Here is a 6,552-nt window from a genome sequence, read left to right as displayed (position 1 = left end):
TAAGTATTTTTAAAATGTCAGCCGTTGAAGACAGTTGCTCTGTCACACAAAATCTGAGGTCTGGTCACTGTCTACTTCTGTTGGACTAACAATTTGCTCGGCACTATTTTGAGAAAGAATTTTCACAGAACTGGCTTATCTTCAGCCCCCTACATTTCCTCTCATTGACTAATCGACAGGTGTTGAAAAGCCCATGGCAGAAATATCACAGACCCAGTGTGCTCATTTTAACTTTACACCTGCATCTTTGAAATTTTTTATTGTCACTTTGGTTGATGAATAATTAGGTAGTATTTCATTAAGTGTTGTCCCACAATGACATTTCATTAAATATTCTTAATGTTGATGTTATTGCAGGTACCCCCCTATTTCCTCCTTTTGCCCATCTCCACCTACCTCTGCCTCCCCCTCCCTTGTGCATCTGTGATTTTTGTTTGAATATTTTATTTGTTTCTGCAGGAGGAAGAGATAAGTAAATTATTGCTGACATAATTTCTTTTTCATGGGTATTCATATAAATGTATTACCACATGTTTACTTATGATTTATAAATTTAATACTGTGGTTACGATCATAGAATTCAAACCTAAGCAAATTTAGTAGAAAATGAACTCTTTTTGCAATGAAAGATGTTGGTATTATATTTTTTAGAAAGCATGCAGCAATCTTGGCTTTAAAAAAAAGTCTATTATGTCTGGAAAAAAATAAGTCATATTGAAATTCCTTACAAAGTTACATGTCGAGTAAGCTTCTGAAACAACTGTCACAGTCAAAACAATATAGCATTAGATTGCTACACTCTTGACAAATAATTATCAGGAATTTAACCGTAAGGCCTAATTACATATGACCTAATGCATTAAGGGGTGATTATCCTTACTGCTTCCTCATTTAACAGTCCAATTCGGCATGTTCCTAAACCTGAAATGAGTGAATGGCTTCTCACAGTGCATTATCACAACCTTAATACTGTGGGGCCCATTAAGGCCCTCATATCCAATACTCAACGTTGTTAAAATTATTGGCTCCATCCTATTGGCTAAGTAATTTGCTATTATATAAATGACCAGTACAGTAGTCTCCCCTTTTCTGCGGTTTCACTTTCTGTGATTTTAGTTACCCATGGTCAACTGTGGTCCAAAAATTTAAAAAGAGAATTCCAGAAATAAACAATTCATGAATTTTCAGTTGTGCACCATCCTAAATACGGTGATGAAATCTGTAGTCATCCTGCTCAGTCCCGGAGTCACCCCACCTTCTAGTTAGTACAGTCTGCCTCCCACAGTTCCACCTTGTTCACTTGGCTCCTGAGGTAAAGCCCTGTGTGGTCCTATATGGTGTTTGGGCTCCTCCTGCTCTGGGCTGTGAGTGTATGTGGCTAATAAAGTGCTGTGAATCACATCTGTCCACCATCAGGTGTCCTGTGTTTGGCCGTCTCCATAACTATAGGGCAGGAATCACTCCCTCACAATGGGATGTAAGGAGGCATATCAGATAGTTAGAGGGTTCTAAAAAGAGAGGAAATGCTAATAGGTAAATTAGAGGAAATGTCGAAGTGTCTTTTAACAGGGACTTGATGTGCTCAGTTTTATATGCTAAAAGGTAACTGACAGCAGAGTGGACAATGAAATAAAGGGACAGGCTGGAGTCAGGAAGGGAATAGGCTGCTTCAGGAATCTGGATGGAAAATGGTGACACTTGCTCCAGCCTTTAAAAATGGGAGGGAGAAGAGATTCTAGATTCCATAAGTGTTAGGAATTCAAGTTCACTGGGATTTAAGGGAGATGAAAAAATGGTTACCAGGTTTCTAAATCATCAGTTGTTATGTGATGGTTCCATTAATGCGGATAGAGGAAGTAGGAAGGGAAATAGATTTAAAGAAGAAAAAAAGGGAGAAGAGACTGGTTGGAAAAGAGTTAAAATTATTTCAAATATTTCAGAGAAAGAAGTAAGTAAATCATAGGCCAAACAAGCATTGCTTGGTGACATCAATCCCTGGACCATCATTGGTGATCTTTGACGGAACAGTTTCAGAGCAGATCTGGACTAAAGGGGCCTGAGGGCTTGGAGTAGGGTGAAGAAGTATAGACCACGGGCATAGACCGCTAAAGGGTACTGTGCCCAAAAGAGAAGGGATGAAATAGAGCAGGGGATCATATTTGTTAGTGTTTTTAAAGTGGAAGTGACTTGGGTCTTTCAGTGGAATAAACAATACATTCTAGTTGACAGGGTGAAGTTGAAGATACAACATACTGAAGAATAATGGACTGAGATGCTTGAGGAGGAGCCAAATGCAGATTATAGGGTGTTAGTTATGTTGGGTGTGGGTGGCCCCTGGTGTATTCTTCCCAGACTCTGTGTAAGGATGTTATATGGAGTTATCATAAAATTAAGAGAGAATTGAAAAAGAGAACTTCTATTAGAAATAGCTTGAGGCAAATATAAAGTTCTGTAGGGTTGTAACCATTATTGGAAAATGTTCCCAAAGCTTGGGGGAAAACAAAAAAAGGCATGAGATGTATTTGTAAATAGTTTGATAGGACACAAACTGGGTCATTTCTCTGTGTTCCGAGGCAAAAAAAAAAAAAAAAAAAAAAGATAAAGAAAAAGAAAAGATAGAGGACAGTCTAAGGCTCAAGTAGTTGAACATGTTATTTAGGGAAAAGTTGAATTGTTGACTCATGGCTGTCACTCTGATAAGAAAAACATTCAGGAGTCCCAAGAGGCTGAAGTGCAGGAAGTAAAAGGAAGGAGTCTGAAAAGTAGAAATAGAGTTTGTGATGATAAAAATTTGGACAAACTCCAGGGTATGCTCAGGGGGTAATTTGTTGAAATGGAAAAGAAAATCTAGACTAGAGATTTTGTGTGTTGGTTAAATATACTGGGGTCAGCAATTGAAAAGATTGAGTCACTATTTATTGTTTTCACTTCTCAGTAAAAACTGAAACAAACATATAAGCATTATGTACATTTAAACTATAACATCCCAATAATTAACTAAAAAAGAAAGCAAAACAAAATTATGTGTCCTTTTTTTTGTTGTTCATCCTCATCCAATAATATTATTTTCATTGATTTTTAGAGAGAGCGGAAGGAAGGGGCAGAGACAGACAGACAGGAACATCGATGTGAGAGAGACACATCGCTTGGTTGTGTTGCCCCCTGCACGCACCCAGATTGGTTTGGGGATTGAACCTGCAACCGAGGTACGTGAGCTTGACTGGAAACAAACCCTCAACCATTCAGTCAGTGGGCCGATGCTCTAACCTCTGAGCCAAATCAGCTAGGGCTATTTGTCCATTTGTGAAAGACTTTCAGTTACAGAATATGAAACATTTGTCTGAGATCATGTAATAGAAAAGATCATAGATAGACCTTTGGGTTAGATCAGGTTTTGAATCTTAGCAGCATTCATTAGTTACGTCATCCCTCTAAGCCTTCTTTGTCTCATCTATAAAATGACAAAAATAATAGCATACCCATCATGAAATTGCTACTTTTTATTATCTGCTGCTAGCAAATATGTTATCAGTTTGCTCTATTAATTCACAATAGTGCATTTGTTTCCTATTGCTACACTTAATAACAAACTCTGGCTTAAAACAACACAAACTTATTCTTTTACAATTCTGAAGGTCAGATGCCCAAAATCAGTCTCACTGGACTGAAGTCAAGGTGTCAACAGGGCTGGCTCCTTCTGGAGGCTCTACAAGAGAATCCGTTTCCTTGCCGCTGCCAGCTTCAAGAGACCCTGCCTCCCTGCCTCCTTTCATTGTGCCCCTGCCTCCATCTTCAAAGCCATCACATTCCATCACTGACTCTTTCTGTCATCACATTGCCTTCCCTGACCCTTTGCTCCCACCTCCCTCTTATAAGGACTCTTTGAGTCCACTTGGGCAGCCCATCCTCATCCCTTCATCTCAAATTCTGAATTTGGTTTATTCTGCAAAGTACCTTTAGCTATGAAAGCTAACATGTTCACAGATTCCAGGAATTAGGACACTGACTTCTTGGCTGGAGGGGGTGAGCGGGCATTATTCAGCTTACCACAGGCAAGTGCATTAGAGAAGTTCGTGAGGGACGGATATGAATATACTGTAGTGTAACTTTAGTCCAGCCCTGTGTCAAGTTCTAAGTTCCTTTCTTTTCTTTCTCAATGTCATCATCAACAAACATCCCAAATTTGCAAATGGATAAATGAAAGCCTGATAGATGTGACAAATGGCCACCCTCTCCAACCCCACCTTTTTATTTTAACAACTTGACTCTCTGCCCTGTCCGGTGTGTGCAGTGGTTAGAACATCAGCCACCTCACCGAAGGGCCATGGGTTCCATTCCCGGGCGAGGGCACGTACCTGAGGTTCCATCTCAGACAGGTTGGAGGTTCCAGTGCATATAGGAGGCAACCAATCCATGTGTCTCTCTCACATTGATCTCTCTCTCTCTCCCCGTCTCCCTCTCTCAAAATCAATGGGAAAAAATCCTCCAATGAGGATTAACAACAACAAAATCAACAACAACAACCAAGCATTGTGACTCACCAATTTAGAACCAGGAAGTATGCCATTCACTGCGCTCTCTCTTCTGTTTTCCCTGTGGAACAGTGCCTATACCTCTGCGCTTACCATTTCTGCAGACAAAGCAGCTGTGGCTTCCCACTGTTGCTAAAATACTCAAAACTCACTGCTGTCCCCACCTCCCACTTGCTGGAATTCTCATGTATTTGTATATTTATAGCATTCATGAAATTTAGGACACTCGAAAGAGAGGCTAGTGTTGAAACGCAAATTGCAACCATCAACAGGCAGACATTAAGCGAAAATTACATCGATTAAGACAGAAGTAAAAGTAAGCATGTTGCATTTTCAATTTATTTTTTAATGGTGTTTCTTGGCCCATGAAAGTTCCCAATATAGCTCACACAGAACAGTAATCATCAGCTTCTCATAATAGATGCTTCAAGTTCATGTATTCTTATGCACTGTTTTTGCTTTTCTTTCTGGGTCAAGGTGGAGCAGCAAGACCCCACCTCTGACGGTGGAATTTCAGATTCCAGTGTCTTTTATTTCATCTTTTCCAAATTCCACCTTTACTGGATTTTACCTTGCTTAGATGTCCCAGCTTTGTCTGTCTCCTTTCCCTATATTTATGTATAAATTCCGAAGAATGCATTTTGCCTCTGCTTTCTTTCACACGGCTCAGTTCAAAGGGAAACACGCTAAAACCCACTCTCATCTCCGGATTCCTGATGCTGAAAAACGAAACTTAAATGCCTCTGAAGTGAGAAAGGAAAGCGAAACTCACTCCATAGTTGTTAAAGGAGTGGCGTAGGTGGCTCCACTCAGCTCAAAGCCCTGAGCTTCTTTGGAGCTCAGTCTACGGTCCCCTCTCTATCACTCTCTTTCTTTCCGCAGGACGCGCTAACCAGCGGCTCTTTGGACCCAGCAGCAGGTCCCGGTTTCCCAGTCCTGGGTCCGGGGTGAGGAACGGGTGGTACCGGGGGTGGGGGTGGGGGTAGGGGTAGGGGTGGGGGCCACGTAGGGCTGGAGGTGGTGTGTGTTTCAAGGAATGTCCCTGGGAAGGGGCCTGGAGCAGAGATGTCTCGCGGGGGTCCTGGGTCTCCGATCAAAGGGTGAGGTGGTCCGGGAGCCCCGCTCCGGCGGGCGCGCGCACTGGCGCGGGTGCAGGGAGGTGTTGATGCCAATGGGCTCCCCAAGGCGGTGGCCGACTGGCTTTGCTGGCTTGGGATGCAAGGCATGGGAGAGAAGCAGAGGAAAGGATGATGGGCGCAGAGGTCTGAAGAAGAGGGGAGAGTATCAGGCATTTAAAGGGTTCTCTTCTAAGAAACGGTGCTGGGATGGAGGAATTGAGGACACCATGTGATGTCACTTCTTAGTACAGCCCAAAACAAAACCCTGGACATCTGCAGCAGCAAGCAGCCTCGTCCTCTGTGCAGAATCTCAGGCAGGCCCAACTCCAAACTTGCAGAATTAGAATCTACATTTTAATAAAATCTCCCAGGTGACGCCTGTGCACCCTTAAATTTCAGTGGCTTAACATAATAACAATTTATTTCTTATATAAAAGTTAAAAGGATGTATTCATGGTCAAGGGGCATGTATTAGTTTTCTATTGCTGCATTACAAATGATCACAAATTTAGTGGTTGAAGTCAATAGAAATTTATTATTTTATAGTTTCCATGGATTAGAAGTCCTGGCATGGGGTAACCGAGTCTTTTTTCTTAATATATCTTTTTTTATTTATTTCAGATAAGAAGGAAGAGGGAGGGAGAGAAACATCAGTGATGAGAGAGAATCAATGATGGGCTGCCTCCTGCACACCCCACACTGGGGATTGAGCCCCAACCCGGGCATGTGCCCTGACCAGGAATGGAATGGTGACCTCCTGGTTCATAGATGGATGCTCAGCCACTAAGCCACACAGGCTGGGCTGAACTGAATCTTTTACCCAGCACCTCTCCAGGTTGAAATGGAGGTGTCTGCTGGGGCTGCCATCTCATCAAGGCTCTGGGCGCTCATTCATGTTGTTG

General features: G+C 42.1%; 1 protein-coding gene across 1 annotated transcript in view; it reads left to right on the top strand.

Annotated features, from left to right (window-relative positions):
• Positions 1–5,292: 5,292 nt before the first annotated feature.
• Positions 5,293–6,552, top strand: part of LOC308252225 (putative ATP-dependent RNA helicase DDX60) — a 116,509-nt gene continuing 115,249 nt past the window's right edge. Inside the window, exon 1 of the mRNA XM_080676506.1 lies at positions 5,293–5,479. The gene's annotated coding sequence lies outside the window, so the exon portion shown is untranslated. The remainder of the gene's footprint in view (positions 5,480–6,552) is intronic.

This window comes from Plecotus auritus (assembly GCF_963455305.1).
Source record: "Plecotus auritus genome assembly, chromosome: 6".
Lineage (NCBI taxonomy): Eukaryota > Metazoa > Chordata > Mammalia > Chiroptera > Vespertilionidae > Plecotus > Plecotus auritus.
The sequence above is the reverse complement of the archived record's forward strand: the minus strand, read 5'-3'. Positions and strand labels throughout refer to the sequence as shown.